Consider the following 17,844-nt stretch of genomic DNA (forward strand, 5'->3'; position numbering starts at 1 on the left):
TTATAATAATTTTAATATTTTATTAATCCCCCCTCCTTTGGTACTTTCATTACCGCTTTTTCCAAGAAAACAAATAAATTGAGGATGTTTTTCTACATTGTCAAAAAAATTATTTAGATACTAAATTTTAATATATATTTTTTTCAATAATACTAGCCCTGAACTTACTAATTTAATATATTAATTTGATTTAACTATAATTTTTTATTGAATAAATATTTATTAGTATTTACTTAAACACAAATACTATTAAAATAAATATTAAAACCTATTATTAAAACAAATATTTATTTATTTATTAAAATTTAGTACATTTTTTTAGTGTACTTACAGCCAAAGCTGTATATTATTAACATTGATAATATAAGACCTGTAAATGCAGTTTTTATTTAGACAAGCACACCATAAGAATGTGTAGGCCGATTGCGTAAAGTATCATCGATAGGTGGAAGCCGGCAGTAGTAACAGCTGCTTCCGTTCAGACCGCCGTGGTAATGAAAAGGCGGATGCCAGTCGGGCCGGACCGCAGGAAGAAGTATCCGTTCCGTAATTGGTCGTGAATGCTTTTCGCCATTTATCGGCTAGCAAAAAGCGGTGCCGTCTCCCTTTCACACTCGATCGACTTTAACCATTTCCACGACATACTAATCGCCACGTCGTTTAACACCCTGCAGTCGTCCTCTATCCGCACCAGCCGATGACTGCGAACCAGACGATCAATCAGGCGATCCACATATTTCACCGCTTTGTCGTGGTCGCGCTCGTCTTCCGACAATTGCCGTGGCAATTTCGAATGTATTTCATGTCACTTGTAAATTCCGATCGCTCGCGAATTATTCGTACCTTTGTGACTGTAATGAATTTTCCACCCGTAATCGTATGAAACAATAACACAAAAAATCAATTATGCTTTTTTTAATATTCCCTTTTCAATATTTTTTGTATATTATAGGTTATATAATAACTACAATAAATATATATATATATATTCAAATTTGTAACTCAAATTTAATAGCATTATTTTGTTTAATTAAATTTCATTCGAACCCCGTGTCAACTGAATTATAATTTATTCAACAATATTTTATTTCAAAAACTGAATGGATATTATTATCATTTTACAGATTTAAAGCAAAATATTCGTATTAGCAATTACATTATGATGAAATCTGAAATTATTGCAAATAGCAGCGTTTTTCAAAGCGACTATTAGTCCATATAAGTTTATTCCCTGCGTGTAGTATAATACGATATAATTTCTACAGGATTGGTTCATGAGATACGTAACGTAAATATATGCATTACGATACGATATTAATTCAATAAACTCGCCATATATTTCATGCACTAATCCGATAAACTCGCGATGTATTTTATAATTTTATATATGCGTTGCATATGTATGAACTGTTCTGTTATAACGTATTTTGTACTCATAATAACCTGATAATGCGCTGGATTATCTCTTTGCTCGGCGATTCCTCTTTTATAACGCTCCACTTTTCGAACTTGAAGAAGATATCGCGGCAGCGACAGTGGCTTCTCCTTAAACTCTTTCTCTCTTTTCCTCACGAGGCGAATCTTTCTTTTATCTTCGGAATACTCTCGTCCTCCATTTGCAGGTATATTCCAGGGGAAAAGTTAAATGAATATTCAGGAGCGTCGAGGCGCGTTTACATTCAGCCGCTACTCGTGCACAAAGATGTAAACGAGCATCGTGCAATATCGATCCGCCTTTTACACTTTCCCTCCCCCATGTCTCCCATGTGCGACAGAAAAAAAAGTTGAATTATACAACTAATTCTTTGTCAGTTGACATGTGTGTATGGATTCGTGTCCCTCGAGATTCGACAATTTTTATTAATTGAATATTAATTAATATTAATGTAACGCCATATAATATTTCGTTCTCTTACTTTAAAAATAACACTGAAAAAACGTGATTTCTCCAAGTTATTGCCGAGGTATTGCATGAAAATGAAGTAAACATTATCAAAAGTGAATTAATTTGACTTTAACAAAATTAGAAATTAAAAGTCACAACTAAAAAAGAGTGGTTTAAAAAAAATTGTTCAAATTGTCAATTCAAACAAATTATTTTTTTTTAAGAGTTGTGAAACGAAAATAGTAAAAATATTATTTGATTATATTAATCCTCCGCCGATAACTGGGGAGAGGAGAGGGAGTTTAAAAGCAATTAATATTTTGTGAATTTTGATAAATAAATTAATTTTTAAGTATTTTATAATAATAAAAGAGAAATAGACCTATTTTTGGTTAAAGCGGATTTTAATGCTTGAATATATTTCAGAGAATTTATATAATATATACATATATTCAATTCTATAGAAAAATAGGTTTATTTCTTTTAATTTATTCTTGTCAGTCTAATATACAAGTTGTAATTATTTGGTAGATAAATTTAAATTTATAAAAAGTAAATAAAATACAATCCGACTTCTATGATGATAAAAACTCATTGTTAAAAATATGACACATTAGAAAAAGAGCCTGGTTGCATTAATTGGTATTCTGGTTAGACAAATTGGAATTTTCCGATTTAATTTATTATAATTCTAGTTGAGGTAACCAGAATTCTAATTGATATGAATTTTCTGGCTCATACATTTTCAACCAGAAATGTGTTTCAGTGCAAGTTATACATTAGAATTTGTTTAGATTTTTATGTAATTTAGAACAATACAAAATTTGCTCTGTTTCTAGAGTCCGTTGCTAACGGAAGTGTTAAAATTCATGTTATCGGTAAAGAATTAAGAATATTTTACCGATATTTTATTTAATTAGTCGATTTTCTGTCAAATTAAAAAATAGAGTTTTGCCCTTTTTTGCAGAACTTTATTTTTTTGAGTTGTGTTATTCATTGCATGGAAAAAAAATGTAGCTGTCGTAACTATAAACTACATATGATGGTAACTGAATGGCAGGTGTAAATATGGACAGCTAAAATATAGATATTATAGCTAATGTCTTAGGTGTGATATCTATATTATAGCAGCAACAGCAAATCATTTCGCTGTAGTTAATAAATTTATGGTTACGGCAGCAAATATATTATAACAAACTAATATTAGCTGCGGCAGAGAAAATCTTTTTTTCTGTGTGAGAGAAAGGATTTTGTTAATAACAAGCCACCAGTACCTATCTTTAACAAATGATTTGTTGCTAGTGACAACAAATTATTGTTTTAACATTTGTTGTGATTGATGCTATATAGTCTGTTATTCCAACCAATTATTAATAACAGAAATAATTTATGTAAAACCTAACCTATGTTTTGATAGACTTTTATTTGCAATACTGATTATTTTGATTTTTATCGTAAATTGTTTAATTTTTATTACATTAACGAATAATGAGAAATTATTCGCAATAGTAACTGATCGATCCGTTTTCCTACCGAGCCATCGCATTTGTCATCTCTTTTTGGTCCTATTATTACAAACTTAAGTATTTCTTTCAGTGCTTTTGGAATAAAAAAAGAATTTTTTTGGATTTTAATCCTCTCAACTGTATTGATGTTATTTGTTATCATCCTTGAATAGATTAATAATAAATTTTTATTATATTTGTTAAAAATTTATAAAGAGTAAAGAGTTTATTTTAGTTTTCGATTATGGTTTTCGCGGAGGTTTTCACGATTTACAGTTGTGCCGCTGACAGATAAAAATATATGAAAATATTATCGCGATTTTTTAGAATTGGCTGCATATGTCATAAACACACGTTCCCCTACCGACTAAAAGAATTAATAGGATTGTATTACACAATATATGGCTGTGATGCAAACCCGTTCCATTTTTCGTAAACATTGATATATCATTGAAGATCAAGAGATGAAAAAACGCTTGTGAACGCTTTTATTTGTGATTCACGGATAAGGGCTGGAATTTGTTCTATGGCTTTGTATAGTCAAAGATTCGATAAAAGATAGAGGCAGAGAGAGAGAGGGGGGGGGAATTGCAGTTGGAGAATTGCAAAACACTATTTTGAATTTCATAGCGATGGTACAAGGGATTCTGAAATTAATCAGATTCAGTCGCACAATTCTGATTATAGAGTCTGTAATTTGATTTATCTAAGCGTTATCGTCGTGCCATTTATTTTACGATACGGTATACCACCGGACGCCGTAAACGGGCGAGCGTACTAGCTCGGGACGGCGGTACTTCGCGTACTGGAATGAACTTGGCCGACCCTAGCTGGCCCTAGGGTAATTTATCAAATTGCATGCTGGTAATCGTTATTACAACACGGCCGGCTATTATCGCGACCAAATCTCAATCCGCGTTGCCTTTTAGCGGGCCATAATTGGGCCTTTAACGTGTATCGCGTAAGCTTGCTTGAAGCTTTTTACGGCATTTTGCAAGATAATTGATGCGAATACGCAATATCAACAACGCGAGCTTCAACAAGTTGTAATCTTAATAAAATTATATAGCGGATTATCAAGAAGTATGGATAAAATGGGACAATGTTACCTCATACAGGGACAGAGAAAGTTATCAAAGTATTGATGGATGTCACAAAGTAAATTATTTATTAAATATTAATACCAATTTTGGTATTAATATTTAACTTTCATTATTATTTCACGGGTTTGCACTGTCATCAACGAAATTAATTGAAGCGATGGAAATCCTTTCCGCCGCGATTTAATAACGTAGAATTATTCTTGTATAAAATTCCTCTTCTCTCTCTTCTCCCTTCCCACTTTTGTTAATAATTTCTAAACTGAAATATTTCGATTTTCCCAATTTTGATATTTACTGATGTCGTACATACGATAAATAGCACTGAATAATTCCGTGGATATTTTAATTACGTTACGAGCATATTAATAAACGTTTCCATATCGCCGCAAATATAATAGTTGCAAAAGGGAAACATACCGTAATTAACAGTATAGCCGGCATTCATAAGCCACTGCGAGTGCGACGCGCAAAGAGTGAGTGCATGGATAGTAGAGGACGGGGATGAGGAGGAATGGGAAAACATTTCACGAAGTTAATGAATTCCCATGGGAATGCCGTAGAACTGGCTTCGGGCCATTAATACGGTCCATTCACAAACACAACTCTTCGCTCTCTCATGCCAGGTGCCCTCGTTAAAACTTTCGAAGCGCGCGAGGAGCATCTCCACTTCAGGGGCAAGGGATGGAGAGGAGCATTTCCCTTCGCGTAAAAACAAACGGAGGGTGCCTGTAACCAACCCCCGTCCTCTCTCGACGTTACGGACAAAATACTGGCCCTTGTGCCGACAAAGCCTTCACGTTTTATGGGGAAATGTAGGATCTGTAATGTTCACGAATATCATCCTTGACGAGACTACATCATGCCAGGAAACGTTCTACCTGAGTACTAATGAAACATTTAGTAACACAACATTGTGAAACATACGGTTGCCTGCGTACTTGATGAAATCTAACAATCGTACCAGCATCTCCGGACAGATTATTGAGTATCTTGGACTATTCACTTCGCTACACTGAGACAAAGGTGTTTGGTATTTGTAACTATAATTGTATAATAAAATAATTATAATTAGAAGCTCTATTTTTATAGTCATTACTATTATGATATTAGTAATATTAATTGTACATATTATATATTTATAGTTTTACTAAAAAATATATAGCTGACACTGAAAATGATCGTAATTATAATTTTTTCTCTTAATATATAATTTGATCAAAGCAAAATTGCTAATGGGAAAAAATCGCAACGGATGCTATAATTTATATAATAAATTATATGATATTATATAATATAATTTGTATCACACTTCTCGCATTGAAAGAAAAGTTTTTAATATTTGTGAATATAATTACATAGTAAAATAATTATGATTGGAAATTTTATTTTTACAGTTATTATTACTGTAATCGTTAGTAATAATTACATTTATAATTCTATCAAAAATATATAGTTGGCACCACAAATTATAATTAAATTATGGTAATTGCAATTATTTCTTTATTTATATAGTTTGATTGAGATAAAATTGCTATAATAGAAAAATCGCATGAAAGCTATTTGTATAATATATAATAATTTATAATATAATTTGTACCATATTCTGTTACTTGATATTTGTAGTCGTTTCATTTCAAATAATTAGATTGAGAGATCAAAAGTCGCGCGAAATGTTTAAGACGTGGAATATATGCCCAATATATGCTCTTCGTATGTATTGCACATTCGAGTCATCTGGTCTGGATTGAGGTGAAAATCTGTCCGGACTGTCCGGATAAGTTGAACGAAACATGTGCTACTGGAAAATTACCAGCTTGTGATATCCGTTAATTTTACGACGGGAGCTAAAATAAATACGTGAAGTTCGTAACATAAATTGCATATATCTCGCACGTGCTCCTGCCATTATCTTGAGTGGACATTCGAATAATCGGGCAGATACTCGGTACGAAAGCATCCTGGGAGCTAATTAAATATTTAACTTGAACCCGCCTCGTTTAGTGCGCGAACGTAACCATCTGTATCTTTGACCGAGAGTTTAAATCGATAATTCATGAGTTACACACGAAATACTAGAATGCTTGAATATTTTTTCTATAGAACACATTTCTGAGTTTATTTGACTTCTGTACGAAAATTCCAAAATATTGCTTTTGTGTCAAACAGCCACGTTTATACGTCTTATAAGTTAGCGGAAAAAAGTGAGCGGATCGATTCTAACTAACATTTTTATTTGTTGCTCATTTGTTGCTAAAAAGTTGCCAAAGAAAAAAATTTGTTGCTCTGTCGGTTTAATTAAAAAATGATATTTCGTTAAAGGAAGATTCAGTTAGCGGAACAATATCTACAACAAAGCCAATCTACGCAGAAATAACGTAGGAATTTGTTGCTAATTTGTTGCTGCGAAATATATATATCATTTTTTTTTAATACATTACATACTAAAAAAGTGTAAATAACAACGAGAAGCGTGCGGGCGGAATAAGAGTAAAGTACCAATAAAAGATTTGTTGCTCGCTTAAAATTGGTACTGGGATGTCGTCCGAATTTGTTGCTCTCGAGATATGCAATTTACGAATTTGTTGCTTGCAAAATAAGTATAAATAATTACGAAAAACCTCAGCGTATTGGCGGAACAAGAGTAAAGTACCAGTAAAAGATTTGTTGCTCGCTTAAAATTGGTACTAGGATGTCGTCCGAATTTGATGCTCTCGAAATATGCAATTTAGGAATTTGTTGCTTGCGAAATAAGTATAAATAACTGCGACGCGAACACGTGTGCGTCAGCGTGTCTGGACAAACGAGCCGTTGGATTCAACAACTACTATCTCTGACATATTAAAATAAACAATAAGAATAGACTTTGACACTTCTCAAAATTATATTATAAAATAATTTAGTATTAAAATCACAATAGCAACTAATTTTTCTGCCAATCTACGTGAAAATAAACTTGTTATATGAAAATCGTATCGTTAAAAGACTATCTTTTAATATTTTACAGTGAACAATAAATTCAAAACATGGATATATTAAGAGCAACAAATTCAGACATTTCATTACCAATTTTAAGTGAGCAACAAATATTTTACTATTATAATACTTTACTCTTGTTCTGCCAGCACGCTGAGATTTTTCGTGGTTATTTATACTTATTTTGCAAGCAACAAATTCCTAAATTGCACATTTCGAGAACAACAAATTCGGACGATATCTCAGTACCAATTTTAAGCGAGCAACAAATCTTTTACTGGTACTTTACTCTTGTTCCGCCAGCACGCTGAGGTTTTTCATGGTTATTTATATTTATTTTACAACCAACAAATTCGTAAATTGCATATCTCGAGAGCAACAAATTCGGACGACATCCCAGTACCAATTTTAAGCGAGCAACAAATTTTTTACTGGTACTTTACTCTTATTCCGCCCGCACGCTGAGGCTTCTCGTTGTTATTTACACTTTTTTAGTATATAATGTATTAAAAAAAAAAATGATATTTCGCAGCAACAAATTAGCAACAAATTCCTACGTTATTTCTGTGTAGATTGGTTTTGTTGTAGGTATTGTTTCACTAACTGAATCTTCCTTTTTAGCGAAACATTTTTTAAATAAACCGACAGAGCAACAAATTTTTTTCTTTGGCAACTTTTTAGCAACAAATGAGCAACAAATAAAAATGTTAGTTAGAATCGTTTCCGCTCACTTTGTTCCGCTAACTATAAGACGTCATGTTTACACTAAGAGAAAAGTTTTTGATATTTATACTCATTAAATTTTTTAGAATAAAAATTGAGCCAATCTTGAAAAAAGAGTGAAAACTTTTCACTCTTGAAAGAATGGCAGATTTTCACTCTTTTGGAGTAAGATTTCACTCTTTTGAAGCGAAATTGATTCTAAAGGAATAAAATCTGACTCCTTTTTTTTTAGAATGAGACTTCCTTCCTTAGAGTAACTTTCACTTTAAAAGAAATTTTACTCCAAAAGAATGAAATCTAAAGAACAAAAAGCTGCCACTCTTGTTCAAGAGTGAAAATATTTTTACTTCTTTTCAAGACTGGCTTAATTTCCAGTCTTTTGGAGTGAGATTTCACCCCAAAAGATTGAGAGAGAAAGAGAGAGAGAAAGAGAGAGAGAGAGAGAGAGAGAGAGAGAGAGAGAGAGAGAGAGAGTAATTATACTTACACTGAGAGAAAAACGTCGAAGTATTGCAAAGCAAATGTTACGAAATTTGATTGTGTTGACGAAATATACATTTCTGTGAAATATATCTTATTTCTGTGAAATATATTTCATTTCTGTGAAATATATCTCATTAATTGCAAAAAAATAAAATAGATGGCTTATTTGCTAGGAATAAAATTTTATTTCGCCCGTATTTAAATAAATATTTATTTCAATGAAATAAATGTATTTCTCACAAATATATTTTTAGACATCTTTTTCTCAGTGTACATGATGTTATAATTATAGTTTTTTCGATACTGACTATAATGTACCTACTCTCTAAATTTCTTGGAGTGAAATCTCACTCCAAAAGAGTGCCACTATTAAACAAGAGTGCAGAGTTTTCACTTTTTTAAATAGCAGTATTTTAACTCTCTTTTGGAGCGAGATTTCACTCCAAGAAATTTAGAGAATATATATAGCCTTGGCCAAAAAAATATTAAACACCTATATTTTTTTCTTTATCTTGAATCCTTTTATTTGTATTGTTACCTATTGATTACCGGCATTGCACATGAGTTTAAAGAGTTCTTAAAACAAAGAAAATTTACAGCAAATATCATAAATTAATTTTTGAGATAAAACTTTAAGTAATGGTTAATAACATACTTATTATTTTTGGTCAAAGATGTATTTGTTGATAGAACTAAACGTACATATAATTATTATTATTAACATCATAATACTAATAATTATAATTATAGTAATACGTAATTGTAGTTATAAATAACAAAAATTTTTGTTTTTATAATCAGTATACGTTTTTGTTTGTTTCAATCTAATGAGAAGAATAAGGGTCTTTAAGGTAATATGGGATGCATATCCTCTATATACCAACTCTATATACCATGCAATATGAGAATGTGTGTGCTCTACGAATGTTATTAGTATTTACATACGTATACGTGTGCGTATTTACATTGAGATAAACGAAGCAATGCTTTTATGCTGTTTGATATTTCGAGGAGAGCGCTTGGCATTATACGACTTTCTACATATAGGAAAGTCTACAAGAAAGTCTATAGAACATTTATGGAAACTTTGTGGACACGCCATAGAATTTTATTTCAACGGCGCGCACGGTACGCATACGTTAGGAAACTAAACAAGCTTTGGATAATAGATTCTGCGATGTTGAAAACATTCTTTTGACTTGTTGTTCCCGATTTTATATTCGAGTCAGTTTTCGATGCTATTCTACTCATAGCGTACACTCCGCAATCGTTTGGGCGTTTGAGTGAGAATAAAGAATACTTCATGAATCTAATAAGGAAACGAAGTCATCTGATGTATCCAACGTGAACAAAAATATAATATAGTCATACATGAAATTCAATTCTAAATTCTAAAGAATTCTGAACTTTTAATTCTGACATTTTATTTTTTACACAGTTGGGAAATTTGTGTTAAATTTAATACAGTTCATATGTCCCAAACGGTCTGTCTAAATTTTTGTGTTTATCATACTCGATAAATACATTAGAAAGTGACACAAATATTATGTAGAAATTAACATAGAAAATATAATATTTTGACACAATTTAGAAACAAATTGCAAAAATATATTCCTTCAGTAAAATTAACATTTATATGTTAAATTAAAACGTGCATTCATCTTGTATTTCTTTATCTCAGATTTTACGTTTCAAAACTATATTATTTTCATGTTCATTTACTCAAATTGTGCTATTTTAACACTAAAAAATGTTAAATATCAATTTAACACAAAATATTCAAATAACATAATCATATTATGTTAAATTAACACTCAGTATATTAAAATTTTAATACAAAAATTTTAACAAGGACCGGTTTTAACACAAGTACAAAATTTCTTATTGTGTACAATGCAAGTTTCAATTCTCTGGAAATCTCGATTTTCGATCTGTCTTTAATTGTTAAATAGTGCGTGTGTGTGTAGCAAATTTTTTTATATAGGGCATATCAAAAGGAGTTTAAAATGTCAAGTTTAAATGGTTGTAATGTATCATATTTTTTTGACATTTTTAACGATGTTTTTCCAAAGTAGTTACAGGTTTCTCGCTGCGTTACTTATAGATACAATTAATTACATCCATTACAAAGATTTATTAATCTTTAACCTTCGAATCTCAATCTTCAATCGATAAATTACTATTTTCAATTTTCAATTTGCTTCTCAACGTATTTTTGTATTAATCATTGAATATATATTAATAATGCAGAACACATTCCGGTATGTAGCGCGGGAGAATCTGGCGTACGCACGTTCTTACTTTGCAGGTACTTTGGGAATCTCGAGGAAATGGATCTGTGCGTGATCCATCGGTCGGAATGGCGGCTCGCCGTCGAAGAATGGCGCGCCTCGGTTCTCTCCGTTCTGACACGTACGTATCATTTCCGCGGTAACGCATCCCGTGACGAGGGATGTCGATAAGTGGATATTGCGAGGAACAGAAGAGAGTAAGAATCGAGGGAGAGGAAAATCTCCCGTGGGAGTACCACGTACGGCGTATCACGTATATCCCTCGGATACTATCGTACACTGCGACGAGTTTTTCCTCGTCTAACGGGATCTATCCTCCTTCGGTTTGCCATCCTTTCCTACGCCCTCTCCTTACAGCGAGGTCGGATTAACGATTGAACCGTCTCGTCGATCATTGCCCGGGATTTCTACTCTCTCTCTCTCTTTCTTTCTTTCTCCCGTTGTTTTGTAGCCCGTCAGCTCGGCACGCCGATCGATGATCGGAAACATAGTGACGTAATATAAATGGCGCAATAATCCATCGCAATCTGGCAAATCACTTATCGCGAAGTTAAATTCGATAAAAAGCCATACCTTTTGGAAAAAGATATATTCTTTGCTACGATTACTGCTTGTTTTAAGTACGAACATATTGATCTACTTGTTAATCAATAATATCTATTACTCTGAAAAGCGAATGCCTTGTAACAAGGGAAATGTGGATATTGAGTAAATTTGGTAAATTGATATTGTCAATTTTATGCTTTAATTTTTATCTCTTCCCTTTGACCAATGCTTTTTTAATCTCCTTTAGTGTTCATGTTTAATCAGACAGGAATGAACTCTCAATTTGGTATGACTTTATATTTTGCTTAACGCAGGATCGATATTACAAGTGGACAGGCTCATCGCGTCGTTAGTGAATTATACGTCCGCATGAAGCGGTTCTAACGATGACAGCATCGTTAATGGATCCTTATTCGAGTTCTGTTTTAGAACGATATGTCGTGCTGACCCATTCACTCCGCATCACACGTGTATTCCGACACGGACACGTACACGCTCATACATGAATGCTAGGATGAAGGGATAATGGAGTATTCGAGATTTAAATTCTGTCAGGCTATAACGAGGGGAACGCTTATTACACTCCGCGACGGATCGGAAAAAGAGTAAAAAGCGCTATATATTTTGCAGCACGCAAAAAAGGTGAATAATTTTACTGAACTCCGAGAAATTGCGGTTAATATCGTTGATAAATAACTTAACAGGCTTTACGGCAGATTAAGGGATATGTATGTTGTGGTAACGGACATGAGATGTAACTTGTAAAAATATTATAATCTCTCTTTCTAAAAAAAGAAAACATGTTTTATACAACGTAAATTGAGTAAAGTCTTTGATCAAACTTGTCGGGAATTTAATGTGATGTATCGAGGTACTTTTAACCCTTTGAGGACGGGAGCTTTTTAACTTTCAAAGTAATTTATGGAAGACCTTGTTTTTTAAAGTGTTTTTCGGGTCGCTGAATTCAATTGGCCTCAGAATTATAAAATTTATAATGGTAGATCTAATATACATATCGATCGCGAATTTCAGAAAAATAATTCAATTATTATGTAATTCGGATTTTAGGGAGTTCTTGAAATTGTTGAATTTGGAAATATTTATAATTTGAAAATATTAAAGTTCAAAAGAATAGTAATCCAATGAAGAAGAAATTGTATCATATAGGGCTCATTTGAACAAATCACGAAGTTTTCACTTCGTATAAAATCTTTTATAGGTATTCGCTTTCTTCAGTTATCACCCATATGTAACGATATTATGTATAATTCCGAATAGAGTTGTCTGTGATTGGTTTATGACATCTCAAGACTGTACTATAAGACCGTCTTAAATACAAAAAATACGAATATCGCAAAATAACGCAAAAACCATATTTTTTTGAGTTGTGTTACTTTTGAAATAAGGAAACGATAACCTTTGGAAAATACTTTGTCGGAAAATGAACGTAACCAAGTGTACATAGGTATCTCAAGATTTCCCGTTCAATGACGTTCGCAATAAGACGGTGCATTGTTTCGTTTGTCGGAAAGGAAGTGACGGCGGGTTCAACCCCGTCGCTTTACGAACCCGGAGGAGAGCGAAATTAAGCGATCGAAAACGGTGATTCTCGTCTCATTGCACAGCGACGTTGCGGAAGTAAAGTACAACCGGGGACAATTCGTTTTGTGCAAAAGGAACAAAATAAGACGCACATCGCCTCGTTCTTACGGCAGGTCGAAATCAGTGCCGCGATAGGCGCGCACGGCCGGAAAATCGATGGCCAGTGTCGGCCGCGCGGATACGCGCGGCATAAATCTTCCGCGCGCCGTTTTTTTCTCTTCTTCTTCCTCTCTTTATCTTTTTTTTCCGCTGTCCACCCACCGGTTGCGCGTTTCCTATCGGGTGTTTTCCGGTCGTTCTTTTCCCCGGTTGCGCGAGTATGCGCGGCCTTATCGGCGTTTCCGTAAAAATTCATTGCTCGTACGAGCCTTGATAAGCAACGCGAGATCGGTCAAGGATACAAGTTTGCGAGCCCCGTCAGATTTTTGTGGGTCTAAACCGCATCGAGAGCCACTATCTCTTCTTTCTACATCGCGTAGCGAGCTTTTGCGAAACGATTTCAACTTCGATTGTCAATTTGGAGCTTCCAATGTGAATATCGGAAATAGATTTTTGTCGACTGTCTTGTGAACACGATCATGCTGCTGCATGCAGAATCAGCCGGTCATTTAGCGTCTCGTTTTGCTTCCAAAATGCGCATCTTCTAGCTCCTTTAGACATTCAGTGAATGGCATTGCAGTTTCCCCGTAAAATGAGTTTCAGAATAACGAAAATAAAGGGAAGCTATGCTTCAACGTCATTCAACGTGATTGCATTATTGTGTACCTATTACCGTGCAGTGCGTACAGTCATCTTTCTTCCAAAATACAGTCGTAAAGTTTTGAGGATTAACCCTCCAGAACTGACGATAGGTTTATTCAACCCACAATTATAACTCTCTTTGTTAAAAATGTTAAGCAATTCAATTTTTTTAATATTACATCTGCAAAAAAATTTGAATTATTATTAAAATATACTTTTTGTCTTTATTCTTTTTTGTACGAGTTATTTACATTTTGGTTCTTTATAGTTAATTATATATAATGCCTTTTAATTAATATAAATTAATTCCTCCATCTGCAATCGTATTTTCATTCACTCCATCTGTAATCTGAGTTTATTTTGTCTAACCAGTTTTGTTTTTACTGTTCTAGCTTTTAAAAAATGTGGAAAAATTTAGGGTCACTTTTCAACGTTCCTATTACATTATCAAATAGATATTTCAGGAGAAATTTGATTCCGTCTTTCTTTGTTTCGGAAAATGAAATTTCTCTTGTACTTAAATTGCAGACGGAAGTTAAGAGCACGGTGTAAAAATATGGGTGTTTTCATTCGACCACATTTCATTAAAAAATATAGTCTTCAAAATGAGAAAGTTCAAATGTTTTAATGTAGAGGTGGCATTAAGCTTAACACTATATCTACGAGAAACAAAGTTTTCTGTGTGAGACATATTTACTAATACTAGTAGAGAGGCACTTACTAACACTAATAGAGAGACACGCGCATAGCTGTTGTTACGAGACATATGCCACCTTAACTGGGTTGGGAAAGCTACTCTGCAACTTGTTACCGTTACAGTTCTTTTTTCTGAAAAGTATATAACTTGTTATCGTTATTATTTTTTAAAAGTAAATTTTTATCGTTAATAAAAAAATAACAAGTTGTTACAATTTCTGTTACTTTTTCATCAAATTTTGGTGATTCCTTTTTAAGAGTGGTCAGTTTAACTACGTGATTTATAATGATGATGTGGTTAATCGCAGTATGATCAAATATAATACTTTCTTCTTTTGAAACTCGTTTATGCACATTCCATACACATGTATTATACGTGTAGAAAGTAACGCTATATTTGTTACTGTTACCAAAAAAAGGTAAGTGTTACTATTAACGTTACAAATAAGGAAACAACAACGTTGTCCATTTGTTATTGAAAAATATAATTGCAACGGTGACGACGTTATAAGTAACGAATTACTTCCCAATCCTGCACCTTGTGTTTAACTGCGAAATATCCTCACAAAAATGCCAGTAATTTTATAGGAGGTGGAAATATCTATATTCTTACATCATGGTTAAGACAGAGCTTTAGTAACCGTATGTCCGTGTCACAGATTGTGGTGTCAACTCCGGAAAATTAAAGCTGCATGAGTTTCATATTTCATATTTCACGTTCTTATGTCTTTGTTGTACTTTATTTGTTTAATTTTCACTTTGCTATACTCGAATGTAACTCCGTCATTTTATACGAGAATTTTATACGATGGAATTAAAGCGGAACACGATTCGAGAAAGTTTATTAAATTCTTCTGCGAGATCCTCTTCTCAATCAGTGTTTTCTTTCCTTTCACGGTAAATTGCTGATTCCTAGAAGCAAAGTCGCGCGGCTGAAAGTACTGCATAGGCGAAGTTACGAGGCCAGTTGCAATGAAGTTAACATAAATACTCGCTGAGCTACGGGGAGTATATTTGCATAACAAGAACTTTTGGAATTGAGTGTCGAGGAAATTTTCAAGGGGAGCTACGGCGGAGCACCTCTCTGATATTGAATAAGCGCGAGGTTGCTGACGAGTTGTGAAATGTTATTTGATCCTATTGTTATATCGCGAGTTTTTAATATTTTTCTATTTAACTCGCATTAGTACACTCCTGTAACTCGCAATGGTTTATTGTTCATTGTATGTAAATTGCACATGATACACTGAAAAATATTTGTGTAAAATTACATGATTATGCTGGGTTTTTTTTCGACCCAACATAATCATGTAATTTTGCACAAATATTTTTTTCAGTGTATTTTCAGCTTCTTCTGAATTATGAGAATTACATCTAATAACACTGAATAATAAATTTTGAGTAACATTTCTCAACAAATAATAGTTTCTTATAAGGCTTTCTACACTAAAAAATAATAGGTATGGTTTCTAAAGAATTCCATCACCTTTTAATTTTTAGAAACTCTGATTTAAATTTCTATGTATCTAATAATACAAAAATTTGTAACATATATCGTAAATATATGTAAAACTATAAGAAATTTAAATATTTTTTTATATATGAAAATAAAAGTGAAATCACTTTTATTATTTATAATTTTAGATGATATGAAAATATGTAAATAATATAAAATTTATTGGCAGTATTTGGTATCAAAAAATTACATTGATTTACAAAATTTTGATTTTCAATATCTAAATGGTAATTCTTATATATTTTATTTCGTAAGGTAAAAGAAAATATTGTGAATTGTTTAAATTTATAAAGTTTTTAAAAAATAAAGTCCTTAATTTCTTAAAATCTATAGACGGTGAAACTTTTTTATCCGAAAAAACGGCTACGGTTGCCACGACCAAAAGTCGCTCATGGATACATTTTTTGGTTATAAAAACTATAGTATGATTATGATAACCGTATAGATTATTATATCTCAATGGCTATATGGCTGTTAAAATATATTCATCTTACGGTTATCACAACCAAATCGGTGGGCGAAAACTTTAATTGTATATTATCATTATGACGCTCCTACAATGTTATACTTGGTGTGTTGGATCTTAACAGTCACACAGTTGGTTAAGGAGGTTATTCTCAATACTCGAATTGGCAATCATCTCAATTCACCAAGTAATGAAAACTTCAAATTATAAGCAGTGATATACGCTAAAGATGATTTAAACAAAGTCGAAACGTTCGTATTAATAAAAAAATAATGTTATAAACTTATTATTTGGTATTATTGTACAGAAATAGATATACGCTAAATTTAACTGCGTTTGCTCTCAAGTGCCCATATCTCACATCGAAAATTAAAAATATAGAAAATTTTGAAGTTTCAGAATTATCGGTTTTTTAAACTCAAGTCATCAAACATATAAGATCTCAATGTTATGCTTTGGCCTCTATACATATTATTCTTTAAAAGCTCGGGGACGAACGGGGACGAAGCTCCCCGAGTAGAATGGATCTCACTTCCCGTCTTCGGGTGAATTGATTATCGCACCGCAGTTTCCCGGCGGACGTAAACCGAGCAAATGTTCCGCGAACGATCGAGAAGAAGGACAGCTGTACGTTTCCTCGAAATGTTCAACGAGGCGCAAGAGGAGCTCGTTTCCAAAATCTATCAGACGTTCAGATTGGAATCTCGTGGTAATCTTGAGGTGGCTTTTCCTCGTAATGTGTGTATTTCGCGTGTTTACAGCAGACATTGCTGTCGGATAGATAACGCTTTAACCTCCATATAATCTTCAGTATTCTGAGATGGCATTGGATACAGGAACGTCTTTGTAATTATAATTATTAATTAATAATGTTAATTATAGTTATTACTGCTGTAATGTTAGTAATAATGTAACTGTATAGTTCTATCAACAATATATGTGTATAATGTATCTACAATTGATATCAAAAAGACTAGAAATTATAATTATTATTATCATAAAAATAGTTGCAATTATTATAATTCAGCTATAATTTATAATAATTTTCATTTTTATGATAATAATAATTAACTAAAACACCGCTCCAGAAAGTCGAGAATCCTTTCGAATTCTGAAGAATTTCGAATCCTGGCTGAAATTATATTTTTCGTAATAAGTTCTTTGCAAGTTTAAGATGCTAGTAGTATCGAATTCATCATTAATTTAATTTGTGAGATTATTATTATTATTTCATTGTGTTGTGTGTGTGTGTTGTGTTGTTGTGTGTGTTGTGTGTCAATTGATTGCAAGTTTGAAAGTAATAGTATAACTATA

Source organism: Mycetomoellerius zeteki, unplaced genomic scaffold, assembly GCF_001594055.1.
Source record: "Mycetomoellerius zeteki isolate Tzet28-1 unplaced genomic scaffold, Tzet1.0 scaffold95, whole genome shotgun sequence".
NCBI classification, from domain to species: Eukaryota; Metazoa; Arthropoda; class Insecta; order Hymenoptera; family Formicidae; genus Mycetomoellerius; species Mycetomoellerius zeteki.